Raw genomic sequence first — 18,392 nt, forward strand, 5'->3', positions numbered from 1 at the left:
CAATGTCTTTCATCCTCACCTATCCACTGTCATCTCGATTTGACAACTATCAGCCCCTGAAACTGTTCTCTCCACATCAGGACCAAACACGTCCTGACCAAATTCAATGATCCCTTCATTCGCACTGGCTGCCTCTCACCTGTTAGCTACCATCTACCTTTACCCTCTCCTGGAAAGCTCTTTTCCTTTGGTTTCTCTGATACCAGGTTCTCCTGTTTCACTACGTATTTCTTCTTTATTTCTATGAGTGGCTAGATTTTCCTTTTTCTTCTGTCCCTAACTGTAGTCTTCTCCTAAAATCCAGTCTTCAGTCTTCATCCTCTCAAACTCATCCTTGTCTCGTCTGCTTCTCTATTCTCCTATAGTCTTCTAACTGGTCTTATAGTTTACATATTCTTTCAATGATGTTGTTATACAGAACATAAGCATATATAACATATATGCTATATACAATATGGCATATATACAATGTATTAGTAAAGATGCTGCTTGTTTAAGTGGTCAGTGGTCAACTTAGAGAATTCCTTTGTATTGAATTATATATATATAAACTGAATTATATATATATATAAACAAAGCACTTTGAAAAAGACTATTTAAGAATTATCTAAGGATGAAATTGGGCTGAGTTTAATCCAGATTGAGCACAAGACCAGTTCAATAATAAAATACATATTGTATTATAATTATATTACATTAAGATTAAATTTTATTAAAATTAAGTTGTTAATTGAAGGGCACTGTGGTAGGTGCTGGGGCTTCCCTGGTGGCTCAGATGGTAAAGAATCTGCATGCAATGCAGGAGACTCAGGTTCAATCCCTGGCTCGGGAAGATCCCCTGGAGAAGGGAATGGCTACACACTCCAGTATTCTTGCCTGGAGAATTCCATGGACAGAGGAGCCTGGTGGGCTACAATCCATGGGGTGGCAAAGAATCAGACATGGCTGAGCAACTAACACTTTCACACATGGTAGGTGTTAATAGACATAACAGCATAAAGGCAGCCACACCAAAGCTAATTAAAGCTATTTCTACAATTCATCACAGAGGTTAAATGTACATTATTTATTTCATACACTTTCTTTAATGAGAATTTAAGTTATTTAATATTACATAGGCTTATCTTCTACGTATTTAAAGTTTATCATTTATCTGTAAGCATTAAGACTTTAAAGTCTTTAAATAAATCTTTTAGAATCTAAAGTGTAAGTGTACATAGCACACTGATAATATTATAAAATTTTCTGTTGTTCCCATCAAATACTAGATTTCGCCTGGCACCTGCTGTCAACAAATCCTTAGAGACAAAGACGTTAATTTGTTTCATGGAATGGATGAAGTCAGTTAAGACCGGTCAAAAATCAACATGCAGCCCAAATACAGTAAGTGATATGAAAGAAGTTGGCCCTTCAATGGAATCCTTTTCAAGTTTTCCAATTCCTGCCACCAGTATCATTTTCTTACTGATCCTCAACCAGGATGATACCTTGATACCTTGGAGATTCCTTTGCCTCTGCCTACCCCTTTGTTACTTATCTCTGGCCTGTCTCCAATTACCACTCCTGCTCTTTATTTTCAGAACCACTACCTGGTCTAGACTGTGAGTACTCCAACATGGAGAGTGAGATGGTTTCTTCACAGCCCTCCTGCTCCCAATCTCTCACTGCTTCAGTTATTTCTTGCCAGATGAACCTTATATATGATGGCATGGCTTTTCATGCTTAAGAGTCATCAGAGGTTTTCTTACAATATATTCCAGCAATCCCACTCCTGGGCATATATCCAGAGAAGACTCTAATTCAAAAGGATACATGCACCACAATGTTCATAGCAGCCATACTTGCAACAGCCAGGACATGGAAGTAATCCAAGTGCCCATCAATAGACAAACAGATAAGGAAGATGTGGTGTATATACATATATGTTTGTGTGTTTGTGTGTGTCTCTACTGTATATATATACAGTAGAATACTATTCAACCATAAAAGAATGAAACAATGCCATTTGCAGCAACATGAGTGGACCTAGAGATTATCATATTAAATAAAGTAAGTCAGAGAAAGACAAATACCATATGATATCACTTACATATGGAATCTAAAAAATTGATACAAATGAACTTGTTTACAAAACAGAAATAGACATTTCTGTTCTTATAAGAATATAATCTTGTATTCTTATTTTCTTATATTTTCTTATCTTTCTCATTTTCTTATAATCTTATATTTTTATTTCTATTCTTATCTTTATAGAGATAACAAATTTATGGTTACCAAAGGGGAGAGGGATACATTAGGGGTTTGGAATTAAAAGATACAAGCTATTATATACAAAATAGGTAGAGAACAAGGTCCTACTATATAGCACAGGAAACTATATTCAATACCTTGTAATAATTTAGTAAAGAGTATATATATATATATATGAATTGTTTCGCTTCATACCTGAAACTAACACAACATTGTAAATCAAATATACTGCAATTTTTAAGAAAAAAGCAATCAAAGGCTTTCTATCACCTGTCACATGAAAACCAAACTGAATCTGGGCTACAGTTTCTTCAGTTGTAAAATGGCCATGCAGATCTTCAGGAGTGATTTTCAAACTTTTGAGCAGCCTCAAGCATAAGTCAGATTTAGGGAGAGCTTCTAGATTAAAGTACACAAAGAAACCAGATCCTACCACTCCCACCACTGCCTCTTCCCCTTGCCAAGCAGCCTCCATAGATAGATCACTGATCTGAAAGTCTCTAAGCTCCTCTCTTGCTGCTGTAATACCTGGGATTATCTCCTGAACTTAGATCCAGTGTCCCCCATGACAAAGCCTTGTCTTTCTTTACCAAACTCAGGTTTTTCTACCCTGCTTAGGGTTCAGGACACAAGCCCAAATTACCCATGGACAGGATGGAGATTGAGGCAACTCAGAAGTTCAGCCTCATCCAAAGAACTTACAGGCCCAGAGTTGCCAGATAGTTTCCAAACAAGCTAGAAATCTGACTCTTCCTTATAAAATCAAATCTCTTGATGTTTGTAGCTGTAATGGTTAATTTATGTGTCAGCTTGACTAGGCTGTTGTGTCCCATTGTTTAATCAAACACTGGTCTAGGTGTTGTTGTGAAGAGATTTTGTAGATGTGGCTAACATTTACAATCACTTGACTTTAAGCAAAGGAGATTACTCTCAATAATGTGGGAGGGATCCATACAATCAGTGGAAGGCCTTAAGAGCAAAAAACCTACATTTCCTGGAGAGGAGGAATGAAGGATTCTGCTTCAAAAATGTAACATGGAAATCTCATGAATTTCCAGTCAGTCGGTCTGCCCTACAGATTTCAGATACCACCCCCATGATCACATGAACCAATTCTTAAAAACCAATCAATCTCTTTATATATACACACACAAACACACACATATGTACATATTCTTAAATAAACAAAATACATGAAAAAGGAGAAATATCAACTGAAACTGCAGAAATACAAAAAACCATAAGAGAACACTATGAACAATTATTTGCCAACAAATTCAGCAGCCTAGAAGAAATGGACAATTTTCTATAAGTATACATTCCCCCCAAAACTGAATCAAGAAGAAATAATTTGAATAGACCGATCGCTAGAAGTGAAGTAGAATCTATAATACATACATATACTTGGTTCTGTTTCTCTGTAGAACCTTGACAGATAAAGTAGCCAACTCAGATTTTTGTCAAACTCCATAGACCAAACAGAACATACACCTGAACCCTGCTTGCAAGCCCCCAGTGGGAAACTCAGTTTACAACACAGCTCATCTCCTCATGAGCTGCTGCTTCACACACACCGGGCCATTGCTGCCATCGTGCCCTTTTCTTCCCAGTTCATCTTCTCAACAAAATGCAATGCTTCCTAAAGGCACTAGGCTCAGGCTCTTCTCTTTCAGGAAGCTTCTATTATAATTTGATATCATGGTAATCCCCATGCATTACTTTTCATTCTTTCTACATTTAATGTTCACAGATAGGATGTACTATGTTATACTAGATTTATGATTTCTTAAATTGCCCTCAAAATGTTATCCACGTTATCTTTCAAATAATAATAAAGATCTCACCTTTAGAGTTTGTCTGCCATCATTCTACAACTTATACTGAAAACAAATTGCTCTGGAAATGAGGAGACATGAGTTCCAGTCTCAACTCTTTGGGAAGGTCACTAGGCATCTCTGGGCTGGATTTCCTTCATCTGTAAAACAGGATAGAACTAGTTAATGGCTAAAATTTACTTACTGCTTTACCATGTTCCAGGCACTGTTTTATGAGCTTTACGTATATTCATTCACTCACTTAATCCTTAAAATTTTATGAGGTAGGTACTAATATATAGAGGGTTTCCCAGGTGGCTCAGTGGTAAAGAATTCACCTGCCAATGCAGGAGATGCGGGTTTGATCCCCGAGTCAGGAAGATCCCCTGCAAAAGGAAATGGCTACCCACTCCAGTAGTCTTGCCTGGAAAATCTCATAGGCAGACAAGCCTGGCAGGCTACCATCCATGGGGTCGCAAAAGAGTCAGATACAACTTAGCAACTAAACAACAACTATATAAAATAAACTGAGACTCAAAAATATAAGGTAAATTGCCCAAGGCAGGCTTGCAAGCATTGGAACTGGGATTTAGATCCAAGGAGTCTGGTTCCTAAGCCCATGCTCCTAGTCCCATACAGGAAACAGACTTCTAGTACATATTTTATAATTCCCAGCAGCTCTAAAATTCTATGATTCTAAAATCACCTTCACTGTGCTCTTTATTATAAGCCACAACAAGGGCTCATTAAATGTTTACTTAAATGAGTCAACTACCTTTCAGTTCATTTCCATTTTATTAGCATGATGGCCTGTCACATAATATATAAGCGTAGGGTGCTAGATTTGACTGAGACCACCACTGGTCACTAGTGACAGGTCTAATCACAAAGTCTGACTTGGCCATCAAATGTCCTGTCTATGCTTCATCCTATACGTAGACTTTACATCACTCATAGGTCAGATATTTTTGAAACCATTGTTTTCTGAAACGTAAGATGAACAGATATCTTTAGAATTAATTTGTAAGGCAGGGCTTTCAAAATGTATCACAGGCTACCACTGATCATACAGTTGGGATCAAAATAGACAGTTCCAGCTGGTAACATAAGCCCAGAACAAGAGGTAACTTTTTGCCAAAAAGAGCAAAAACAGTGACAATAAAAGATGAGATTTAACTTAGATATAGCAGACACTGTCAGTGACCCAGTCATATACTCTTGCCCACCCCCAAGGTCTTCAGGAAATAGTTCCTACACACACACCAACAGCTTCCAGCCACAGGTGCCTGTGTCTTTCTACCCCAGAGCATGCTCACCCCAAACATAACACAGGCCTGACATGCCAAAGAACTTATGTGGCCAGGAGCAACCCTCAACCAATGAGGAATAAATAATCAACTTCCTCTCCTATTAGCAGGATGGCTCTGGGGCATTTGCTATACATTTTTTTGGAGGAAGGGAAGGGAGGGCCGGTTGCCCTATGTGTTAGCCTCCGGCGTCCTCTATGGCCTTTGCTGAGATGGACTCATCTGTTCACCAGCTTCAAACTGGAGAGACAGTTTAAAATGCATATTCCCAGTTTCTTTTTCTGGATGTGTTGATTCAGGGAGACAGGAGTGAAGCTAAGAATCCATATTTTGAACAAGTCTCCCGGAGAGTTCTGATGTTGTCTGACCTTTGGGAAACACTAGTATATCCCCTCCTGTTTCCTACCAAACGCTGAACTTCCTGCTGTCCTATGAGATAGGAAAGCCTCATGACCTACTGTCTCACACTGAGGTGGATGCACACAGCTTAGTATCGTCATCATCTTTGATCATCATGAGTCATATTGGGGCAGAGGATATAAGGCATCCATGGTAAATCTTGGCACTGGTGGCAATAGACTGATATGGCAATTTAAATATGGTAATCATAGAATTTTCAAAGCAGAACTGAGGAAGCAAAAGAAGAAAAAGATTTTTTGGTATTAATTCTAGTTATTTCAATACCATTAAAAAGGAGGAGGTTCTAAGAAAAGCTGCACAAAATCTCTGAGGGGAAAGAGGAACAGTAGCATGAAAAAAGACAGAAAAGAATTACATGTAATCTTTTACTAAAATCTACATCTAACCCTCTGATAATTATCTTACTTTAAAACAGCTGGAAAAAGAAATTAGCAAGTATTTATAACTGTGTACCTTAAACATTAGATAAAATGTTTGCTCTTTGATCTTTTATATAATAATGAATTTTATAGCATCACTTTTGAAGCATTTTCAAATTGAATATTGTATTTTAATGAATAAATATGATTGATTTGTGTCACTTAAAGTTGATGTCAGCAAAATCTTCCACCCAAAGCAACTTTAGATTTCCAGTCCCATAAAGTTAAGTTTAACTTTTTAAAATCTGATGCGAAATCTTATGTCAGCCTATTTTTTTCAAGAAGAACCTTTACCTGATGTAATAGAACATACCAGGTTGAACTGTAGTTACAAATCACTTCAAGATTTCAGCAGCTTGACCCACCATGCTCATCACAAGTAACCAGGGGAGTTCTGCTCATCCCAGTCTTTCAGGGGCAAGCTGACAAGATTTCAACTCAACATGTCCTTCCAAGTTCTCCACAGCACAGGGAAGGAAATATGGTAACTTATGACACACTCCTGCGCACATTTCATTGGTCAAAGCAAATCAGTGATCATCCTAACTTCAAAGCAGGTGGGGAGTATTGTCTTACCATCCAGCTGGAGTGTTTGTCACCAGCTCTAATGACTATCATATCTGATTTTGCATTTTACCTCCTTTGGACTTTTGCACCACATAACAGTTGACTTTATCTATCCCCCTGTTTGGAATTCAGAGTATCAATTCAATAAACTTATATTGTCAGTCCAACAACAAAGCATTTTGGTCTTTTAGGACCATTGTATTCACTCAAGGTCTCCATTGTTTCTTAAAGCCAGCATCCCTAGTACATCTCCTTTTGGCAGACCCAGGGTGCTCTATGCAAGTTTAAAGAGAAGCTGGTAGCCCCACTATGGCAGAGACAACTCGCTCACCAGACTGATGACTCTCCTTACACCACATAGAAGAGAGTTGCTGAGTTGCTACAGAGCCTGTCTTTCTCAGATCCTTGCGCTAGGTGTGGTTACATGACTGAGTTCTGATCAAAGAAATGTAGATGGAAATGACCTTTACCACTTTCAGGTCCAACCCACAAATATGTCCCGCACCATCTGATGCGCTCATCTCCTGGCTGGATGTTGATGGCAACCTAAAAAGCCCCATGTTGGAGATAGCAGAGCCTCTATCAGTCTGCTCTTCAAACGACTACATGACCCAGACCTTCCACCAATCCCCTACCCTGTTAATGACACGTATAAACTTTTAGTAAAAAATAATTTTCCTTTTGAAGTTTATACAAATAAACATTTATTATGAGATATAAGCTTTAACAGTGATGGGGTAGTAGGATAAATGGACAAAATACTTCAAACGTGAATTTTTTGGTTGTTCTCAGCAATGGCAAAGTCAGCCAATATAATTCCTTAGCAATCTATTAATCTCTCTCTGTTCTTTTCTGCGTAACTGCTGGATTAGTGTGTAACTGCTGCCCTGTGTAATTACAAGAGAATTTCCCAGTAAGTAAAGGAGGAACTGAATTATTATAGAGGAATTTGGAGACAGCAAGAGGGAGAACTGCCAGTTTCTGGTTTTGTAAAAGTCTTCAGTTATCACTAACCACACAACATAGAAAAGAGATGTAATCACAACATCAATGACTGCCTACAGCTGACAGGCCATATTCTAAGCATCTCATGACAGAAATAATGTATAACACATGAAATTAGACGCACAATAGCATTGAAGTTTTTTTATCATGCTCATCAAATCCTATCCTAATATGTCATTGCAAATGTAATGCTGTCTTGGCCAAACTTATCCGCAACCCACTAACCTCCCTGGGCACAAGGATAGGCTGTATTTCCCAATCACCCTTGGCATAAGGTGGGTCATGTGACAGACTTCTGCCCAATGAAATATGGCACATGAGATGTGAGCCCTTCTCAGACCCAATGGAGGACTCAAGACACAAGAGGAAAGCAGCAACACTAACTGGAAGTAGCTGTGTCCTAAATGAATGCTTAGAATATCACCTCCCCCACCCAACCAGCTTGGGACTATGATGTGAGAAAGAAAGAAACCACTGAGATTTTGTTACAGCAATTAGGACACTTCATTTCAGTTCAGTTGCTCAGCTGTATCTGACTCTTTGCGAGCCCATGGACTGCACAGCATGCCAGGCTTCCCTGTGTTAATTAGGACACAGCATACCTTAATGAATACATCAGGACGGTCGCATTTGCCTTAGAGAACCATGTGTAAGGTTAAAACTGAAGAGGATGGTTTGCAAAGTAAACTTTAATAAAGCTGTCAATCAAAATAAGAAAGCCTAGGGGTGTACTCTAATCCTGCCCCTACTCCCACCCACCCTGTTCAGCTTGGCTCTTCCCAGTGGTTCAACAACTCCTCCAGAATGCTTCCTGCCAGTGTCCCGGCAGGAATACCATGACTTGGTCACCACCCACCCTCTCTCGGCCTCTTCTCCCTTTCCGGACTAATAAGGAAATTTCACTCTTCTGAACTTTAACTGCTATATATTATTTCTTTTGCTAGACTGCTCTTTCTTGTACCTTTGCCTGTGAGCCTTACATGTTCTACCTGCCATGCCGATTGAGGCCATCCTTCTGGAAGGCTCAGCTGGAAAAGATTGCCTCCTGCTCTGAACTCCCATTCTTCTTTCCCTGTGTGACTCTGAGGGTCCAACTCATGTTCCTGCTGTGTGATGGTGACAAGTAGACATCTTCTCTGCTTGATAGGTTTCAAGCTCCTTGCAGACAGGGATCCATGTGCCAGTACTCAGATGATATTCGATAACAAATGTTAAATGAACTCATGAATAAATGGTAATGAATGCACAAGTCAATGAATATTTAAGTAGAATTCCACACAGCAGCTTGGATCAGAGACCCCTTTTCCTCCAAATTAGTCCACATGAAAGTATGTTTCCTTTATGACATTCTGCCCAGCCTGATGGCCCTCCTACATAAAGATGGAGCATTTGGGCAGAGGTCACTGCTTGTGAGGAGCAGACATGATGGTTCAGCACTGGCCTCCAACTGAAATATCAAGATTTAGATGGAGATAAGAGTCTACAAGAATATGGGAGGAAAAGGGAAGAAAAAAAACAAACAAAAAAAAATTTAAGAAAATAGGGGAAGTTGCTTAAATTTGAGACATTTTCAAGTAAAAATAATTTTAGGTAAATATTATTTTTTGAACTTTCATTGGCATATAACACACACACACAGAAAAGGGACCAGTGAGCGGACAGCATGGTGACTGTTCACAAACTGGTCATACCATATAGCCAGCACCTCCTCAAAAAACGGACCTTTACCAGCAGCGCAGAAGCCCCTCCTCCTTGAGTCAGTGGATACTATTTTAAAAGAAAAGGAAGGAAGGAGAGAGGGGAGGGGTGACCAGGCATCTACTTGAAAAGAAAAGAAGAAACCCAGCGCTGGCAGGCAGGGAGAGGAGGGGACAGCCCAGGGGAACTCACAGCCTCGCTGAGATACACCCATAAGGGCTTCCGATCTGCCGAAAATTCTCACAGTACTAAACAAATCCACATCATGGGTAACTGCAGCAAAGGTGGCCCAAGCTTTGGAGGTGACAAGGATTCCTACCAAGTACAGAGCAAGGAAATGCATGCGCTGAACCCCAGCCTGGGAAAACTTGGCTCAGACCCAGTGCCCCCCAACTCTTTCCCACTCCCAGCCCATGCCCCTGGGAGGCAGAGCATCCTCTGTGCTTCCTTCTAGTGGGATGTGATTCCTGCCATACTTTAGCCAGAATCCTGAGCTTGGGAAGGAACAACCTCTAGGGTAATGGCCTCAGCAGCAGCTTCTATTGTACTTTGTCACTTCTGGGGTCTCAGGATCAGGGATCTGAGAGCAGGTTCCATCCAAGCTGGTCCACTAAGTCTTCCTCTCTCCCAGGACACTCTGCTCTGCCCCTGAACAGGAAAAATCTCTAGAGTGCAGGATCTATCTTTGGCTTCGAAACTTCACTCCATCTTTATTACAAACAACCTTGTTTCTGTCGGGATCATGGAATGTGTGTAAGAAGTAGATGGAGATAGATAGGTGACTAGACAGAGGTATAGGTAGATAGATACAAATACTTGACAGTCTGCAGGTAATCTGGAAGGCAGGGTCCCAGGGATGGGTCTCATATCCATTATATGGGAGGATTTCTTGCTCACAAGGATGGACAGGCAGTTTTCGGTCTTACATTTCTGTTCACTATTAATAAGGGAACAACAAAGAGACCTAATACATTGGATCAGCCAGAGGGGCTATAAAGAGCCCCTCGAGCATTGTCGTTTGTGAAAATAAATGTTAGTCAAAATGGGGTCCATCCCAAGTCCTGCACATATCGTTATTTCTACACACCATTATCCTCTGAAGATTTCTGTGCTGAGGTTTTAAGAGGTGGTAGACTGCAGGGCTTTGGGTTAGGTGGTTCCATGCGAGGGAGGGGATGCCTGGGTTTTGGTTGCTCTGGGAGGCTTTGGGGTAGCATCCAATATTCCTGTTGCTTCCTTTAAATGCAAGGGAATCCACTGACTTTCAAAAAATAGATAGTTCATACAAATGATTCATTCCACATTTACTGAGGCCCTTGCTTGGCCAAGCACTGTGTTAGGTCCTGAGGAATTCAGTGATAAACAGAGCATTCACTGTCCCCAAGAACTCAGTCTCATGGAGGAGGCAGCCTAGTAACCCTAGAGGGGATAATAGTAACACCCTTCTCCTCAGAGGCATCTCCTTGGGAATGAATATATTAAAGTGGTTGTGCTTATTCACTCAGTCATGTCTGACTCTTTACGACCCTTTGGACTTTAGCCCACCAGGCTGTCCATGGGATTTTTCACGGCAGAATACTGGAGTGGGCTGACCTTTTCTACTCCAGGGGATCTTCCCAACCCAAGGATCAAACCCACATCTCCTGTGTTCCTGCATTGGCAGGCGACTGAACAACAACAACAATTAAAGTTCTTAGAATAATGTAAGACACCTGGAAAGTGCCATGGAAGAATTTGTTCTTGGTGGTGGTGATACTACTGTTACTTTTGTGGTGATCCCTAATGGAGGAAAGCTTTCCTCAGTCAGCCTGTCAGTTCAGTCGCTCATTTGTGTCCTGCTCTTTGCGACCCCATGGACTGAAGCATGCCAGGCTTCTCTGTCCATCACCAACTCCTGGAGCCTGCTCAAACTCATGTTAATCAAGTCAGTGATGCTATCCAACCATCTCATCCTCTGTCGTCCCCTTCTCCTCCTGCCTTCAATCTTTCCCAGCATCAGGGTCTTTTCCAAGAAGTCAGTTCTTTGCTTCAGGTGGCAAAGTATTGGAGTTTCAGCTTCAGCATCAGTCCTTCGAATGAATATTCAGGATTTATCTCACTTAGGATTGACTGGTTTAATCTCCTTGCAGTCCAAGGAACTCTCAAGAGTCTTCCTCTACACTACAGTTCAAAAGCATCGATTCTTCAGTGCTCAGCTTTCTTTATGGTCCAACTCTCACATCCATACATGACTACTAGAAAAACCATAGCTTTGACTAGACGGACCTTTGTCAATAAAGTAATGTCTCTGCTTTTTAAAATGCTGTCTAGGTTTGTCATAGGTTTTCTTCCAAGGAGCAGTGTCTTAATTTCATGGCTGCAGTCACCATCTGCAGTGATTTTGGAGCCCAAGAAAATAAAGTCCCACGCTGTTTCCATTGTTTCCCCATCCATTTGTCATGAAGTGATGGGACCAGATACCATGATCTTTGTTTTTTGAATGTTGAGTTTTAAGCCAGCTTTTTCACTCTCCTCTTTCACTTTCATCAAAAGATTCTTTAGTTCCTCTTTGCTTTCTGCCATAAGGGTGGTGTCATCTGTATATCTGAGGTTACTGATATTTCTCCCAGAAATCTTGATTTTAGCTTGTGCTTTCTCCAGCCTGGCATTTCGCATGATGTACTCTGCATATAAGTTAAATAATCAGGGTGACAATATACAGCCTTGATGTACACTTTTCCCAATTTGGAACCAGTCTATTGTTCCATGTCTGGTTCTAACTGTTGCTTCTTGACCTGCATACAGATTTCTCAGGAGGCAGGTAAGGTAGTCTGGTATTTCCATCTCTTGAAGAATTTTCCAGTTTGTTGTTATCCACGCAGTCAAAGGCTTTGGCATAGTCAATGAAGCAGCATAGCAGTGAAGTTGCTTAGTCATGTCCGACTCTTTGCAACCCCATGGACTGTAGCCTACCAGGCTCCTCAATCCATGCAATTTTTCAGACAAGAGTACTGGAATGGGTTGCCATTTCCTTCTCCAGGGGATCTTCCCAACCCAGGAATCAAACCCAGGTCTCCTGCATTACTGGCAGATGCTTTACCATCTGAGCCACCAGGGAAGCCCTAGTCAATGAAGCAGAAGTAGACGTTTTTCTGGAATTCTCTTACTTTTGCTATGATCCAACGGATGTTGGCAATTTGATCTCTTGTTCCTCTTCCTTTCCTAAATCCAGCTTGAACATTTGAAAGTTCTTAGTTCATGTACTATTGAAGCCTTGCTTGGAGAATTATGAGCATTACTTTGCTAGCATGTGAGACGAGTGCAATTGTGTGGTAGTTTGAACATTCTTTGGCATTGCCTTTCTTTGATATTAGAATGAAACACACAGAAATCCCTTGCATTCCTATACTCCAATATTGAGAAAACAGAAAGAGAAATTAAGGAAACAATACCATTCACCATTGCATCAAAAAGAATAAAATACTTAGGAATATATCTACCTAAAGAAACAAAAGACTTATATATAGAAAACTATAAAACACTGATGAAAGAAATCAAAGAGGACACAAACAGATGGAGAAATATACCGTGTTCATGGATTGGAAGAATTAATATAGTGAAAATGAGTATACTACCCAAAGCAATCTATAGATTCAATGCAATCCCTATCAAGCTACCAATGGTATTTTTCACAGAACTAGAACAAATCATCTCACAATTTGTATGGAAATATAAGAAACCTCGAATAGCCAAAGCAATCTTGAGGAAGAAGAATGGAACTGGAGGAATCAACCTGCCTGACTTCAGGCTCTACTACAAAGCCACAGTCATCAAGACAGTATGGTACTGGCACAAAGATAGAAATATAGATCAATGGAACAAAATAGAAAGCCCAGAGATAAACCCACGCACATATGGACACCTTATCTTCGACAAAGGAGGCAAGAATATACAATGGAGAAAAGACAATCTCTTTAACAAGTGGTGCTGGGAAAACTGGTCAACCACTTGTAAAAGAATGAAACTAGAACACTTCCTAACACCGTACACAAAAATAAACTCAAAATGGATTAAAGATCTAAACGTAAGACCAGAAACAATAAAACTCCTAGAGGAAAACATAGGCAAAACACTCTCCGACATAAATCACAGCAGGATCCTCCATGACCCACCTCCCAGAATATTGGAAATAAAAGCAAAAATAAACAAATGGGACCTAATTAAAATTAAAAGCTTTTGCACAACAAAGGAAACTATAAACAAGGTGAAAAGACAGCCTTCAGAATGGGAGAAAATAATAGCAAATGAAGCAACAGACAAACAATTAATCTCAAAAATATACAAGCAACTTCTGCAGCTGAATTCCCGAAAAATAAACGACCCAATCAAAAAATGGGCCAAAGAACTAAACAGACATTTCTCCAAAGAAGACATACAGATGGCTAACAAACACATGAAAAGATGCTCAACATCACTCATTATTAGAGAAATGCAAATCAAAACCACAATGAGGTATCATTTCACACCAGTCAGAATGGCTGCTATCCAAAAGTCTACAAGCAATAAATGCTGGAGAGGGTGTGGAGAAAAGGGAACCCTCTTACACTGTTGGTGGGAATGCAAACTAGTACAGCCACTATGGAGAACAGTGTGGAGATTCCTTAAAAAACTGGGAATAGAACTGCCATATGACCCAGCAATCCCACTGATGGGCATATACACCGAGGAAACCAGAATTGAAAGAGACGCGTGTACCCCAATGTTCATCGCAGCACTGTTTACAATAGCCAGGACATGGAAGCAACCTAGATGTCCATCAGCAGACGAATGGATAAGGAAGCTGTGGTACATATACACAATGGAATATTACTCAGCCATTAAAAAAAATACATTTGAATCGGTTCTACTGAGATGGATGAAACTGGAGCCCATCATACAGAGTGAAGTAAGCCAGAAAGAAAAACAACAATACAGTATACTAATGCATATATATGGAATTTGAAAGATGGTAACGATAACCCTATATGCGAGACAGAATAAGAGACACAGATGCATGGAACAATTTTATGGACTCTGAGGGAGAAGGTGAGGGTGGGACGTTCTGGGAGAATAGCATTGAAACATGTATATTATCATATGTGAAACAGAACACCATTCCATGTTCGATGCATGTGACAAGGGCTCAGGGCCGGGGCAATGGGATGATCCAGAAGGATGGGATGGGGAGGGAGGTGGGTGGGGGGTCCAGGAAGGGGAACACATGTAAACCCATGGCTGATTCATGTCAATGTATGGCAAAAACTATTACAATATTGTAAAGTAATTAGCCCCCAACTAAAATAAATAAATTTATAAAAAAAAAAAAAAAAAAGAATGAAACCTGATCTTTTCCAGTCCTATGACCACTGCTGAGTTTTTCAAATTTGCTGGAATATTGAGTGCAGCACTTTAACGGCATCATCTTTTAGGATTTGAATTCCATCACCTCCACTAGCTTTGTTCAAGGGATGCTTCCTAAGGCCCACTTGACTTTAGACTCCAGGATGTCTGGCTCTAGGTGAGTGATCATACCATTGTGGTTATCTGGGTCATTAAGATCTTTTTTGTATAGTTCTTCTGTATATTCTTGCCTCCTCTTCTTAATATCTTCTGCTTCTGTTAGGTCCATACCATTTCTGTCCTTTATTGTGCCCATCTTGGCATGAAATGTTCCTTTGATATCTATAATATTCTTGAGGAGCTCTCTGGTCTTTCTCATTCTATTGTTTTCATCCATTTCTTTGTATTGATCACTGAGGAAGGCTTTCTTATCTCTCCTTGCTATTCTTTGGAACTCTGCATTCAGATAGGTATATCTTTCCTTTTCTCCTTTGCCTTTAGCTTCTCTCCTTTTCACAGCTGTTTGTAAGGCCTCCTCAGACAACCACTTTGCCTTTTTGCATTTCCTTTTCTTGGGGATGGTCTTGATCCCTGCCTCCTGTGCAGTGTCACAAACCTCTGTCCATAGTTCATCAGGCACTCTGTCTATCAGATCTAGTCCCTTGAATCTATGTCTCACTTCCACTGTATAATTGTAAAGGATTTGATTTAGGTCATACCTGAATGGTCTAGTGGTTTTCCCTACTTTCTTCAATTTAAGTCTGAATTTTGCAATAAGGAGTTCTTGATCTGAGCCACAGTAAACTCCCAGTCTTGTTCTTGCTGACTATATAGAGCTTCTCCATCCTTGGCTGCAAAGAATATAATCAGTCTGATTTCAGTATTGACCATCTGGTGATGTCCATGTACAGAGTCATCTCTTGTGTTGTTGGAAAAGGGTGTTAGCTATGGCCAGTGCCTTCTCTTGGCAAAACTCTGTTAGCCTTTGCCCTGCTTCATTTTGTACTCCAAGGCCAAACTTGCCTGTTACTCCAGGTATCTCTTGACTTCCTACTTTTGCATTCCAGTCCTCTATGATGAAAAGGACATCTTTTTTGGTGTTAGTTCTAGAAAGTCTTGTAAGTTCTCAAAGAACTGTTCAGCTTCTTCAGCATTAGTGGTTGGGGCATAGACTTGGATTACTGTGATATTGAAAGGTTTGCCTTGGAGAGAAGCTTTCCTAACCCTATTCTAGAAAGCCCTACCAGAGGAGGTTATGCAAACTGTATCCAGTGCTCTCTGGGTATCCTCAGGGGATTGGTTTAGGACCTGAGCAGGTACCAAACTCCAGGGGTGCTCAAGTTCCTTACAGAAAATGGCTTAGTACAATCATAGACCATAAGTGATAGATTATAAAGGATCTGACATATCACACTAAGGAATTTGGACTTTAAAACTCAATTTACAGAAAAATCTTTTTTGGAAATTTGCAGAGGGCTGACTAAACTATATCTGCTAAGTTGAGCTGAACAAGAAAATTGAGAAGAGTGACCTCAACGGTCAATTTTTGATAATAAGAAAGGAAGGTCCCCACAGACCCCTGGATCTGGCTGTGGATCCTTGGGGTTGTGTTGACTGTGACTGATTTCCTGTGGCTTCTTTTCTCAGATCCTGGAATGATTCCTCTCTACCCACATAGCATGATGACATTCAAGGCTGCGACAAACTCTTCTGTTATCCTCCCCAACACCTCAGAGTCTTCACATCTTGTTCTGGTGTCCACCTTTCTCTGCCAGTCAGGAATCCAGCAGGATTAACTTAAATTACTCATGTAATTCTGTCCCCTTTCCCTGTGATTGGCTGAGGGAGAGATGGGCCAACAGACAGGAAGGAACCCAGGAGGCTTCTGGGAAAGTTTTCCTCTCTGCAAAAGACACACACAAGCCTACTGTCTTCTCTTCCTTTGTACATCGTATTGATGTGTGACACCTGGAATTGCCTGTCCTCTATATCATCCAACACAATGTCTTACATAGTGTAGTTATATAAGTTTATGTTTCATTGAAAATGTATAAAGACTTCCTATCAGTAGGATGGTTGCTATCTCTTCGGTAGATTAGGAAACTGAAAGAGATGTATTAGCATAGATTAGGCCTAGAGAATAAGCGGGAATAAACCCAGGTCTCATGATTACTAGTGCTTCAACATTACCAGGATGCTTCTCTTTTATCAGATTCAGATCAAAAAGCTTCATAAAGATTGGCATTTATTAATTCAGGCAGAGAAAGACAAATATTGTATAATATCACTTATATGTGGAATCTAAAAATACAATAAACTAGTGCATATAACAAAAAAGAAGCAAATTTACAGATATAGAGAACAAACTACTGGTTACCCGTCGGGGTGGGTAGGGATACAGAGGTGGGGGAGTGGGTGATACAAACTATTGAGTGCAAGCCAGGCTACAAGGATATATTGTACGGGGAATTTAGCCAATATTTTATAATAACTGCAAATGGAGTATAACCTTGAAAAACTGTGTAACAGTTTTTAAAATAAATTTTTAAAAAGATTAGCATTTGTACCTAGACAACAAAGCTAAGTATGAAGGTGAAGTAAATTATTAGATGAGATTAAAATGACTTTAAATTGATTATATCATTATATAAGCCATCTGTGGTTGATCTACAAAAATATGAAAAGATGGATTCCAGTGCTTTGTCAAGTTGAGAGATACACACACATCTGAGTCAGAGAGCCATCCTATCCAGGAACAATAACCAATAACAGCTTCCCAATCAGTGTGCCTCAAAGGTCCCTGGAGAATACAGACACTGTCTCATGCATTAAAGAACCTCTTCCCCTATCCCCATGTCACAGTCAGTTCTGGCTGCTATAACAAAATATCATAGATGGGGCAGCCATAAACAACAAATTTATTTATTTCTCATAGTTCTGAAGGTTAGGTGTTTGAGATGAGAGTAGTTGCATGGTCAGGGTCTAGTGAGGGTCCTCTTCTGGTCTGCAGACTGCTATCTTCTCATTGTGTCCTCACAGGGCAGAAAAATAGCAAGAGAATTCTTTGGAGTCCCCTTTACAAGGGCACAAATTCCATTCATAAGGGTACCACCCTCATGACCTAATTATCTCCCAAAGGCCCCACCTCCTGATTCTATCACATTGGGGGTTAGGATTTCAGTAGATAAATCAGGAGTGGAGAGGAACACAAACATTTAGTCCACTATACCCAATATACCATACAAATACCATTACAATGTACATGTACCGAGACATGAAAGAAGTTTGGGAACCACAGGCCTATCTTCCCATGTCTTTTCCATATCTCCTATTGCTGTCTTTCATAAATCCTCCAGGTCAGAGATCTGATTAGTTCACTGCTGTCCAAATACTTTTTGGCTTGAAGACTTCACCTCTGATTCTTCTTGCCTTACATCCTGGACCTCCCTTTGCATATTTGAAATGTTTGAAATCTCACTCAAAGTGACCTCCTCGAGTAAACTTTTGTATTATGGAAGGAACATAAAATATAAACCACTTGGCCTATATTATCA

General features: G+C 40.2%; 1 long non-coding RNA gene across 1 annotated transcript in view; it reads right to left on the reverse strand.

The window, feature by feature from the left end:
• LOC145524164 (uncharacterized) overlaps positions 1 to 9,229 on the reverse strand; it is a 29,107-nt gene extending 19,878 nt beyond the window's left edge. Inside the window, exons 1-2 of the long non-coding RNA XR_014067268.1 lie at positions 8,772 to 9,229; positions 4,095 to 4,225 (exon numbers count right to left, since the gene is read on the reverse strand). This is a non-coding gene — a long non-coding RNA (uncharacterized LOC145524164). The remainder of the gene's footprint in view (positions 1 to 4,094; positions 4,226 to 8,771) is intronic.
• Positions 9,230 to 18,392: the final 9,163 nt, after the last annotated feature.

This window comes from Giraffa tippelskirchi, chromosome 10, assembly GCF_054371585.1.
Source record: "Giraffa tippelskirchi isolate mGirTip1 chromosome 10, T2T-mGirTip1v1.2.pri, whole genome shotgun sequence".
Classification (NCBI taxonomy): Eukaryota; Metazoa; Chordata; class Mammalia; order Artiodactyla; family Giraffidae; genus Giraffa; species Giraffa tippelskirchi.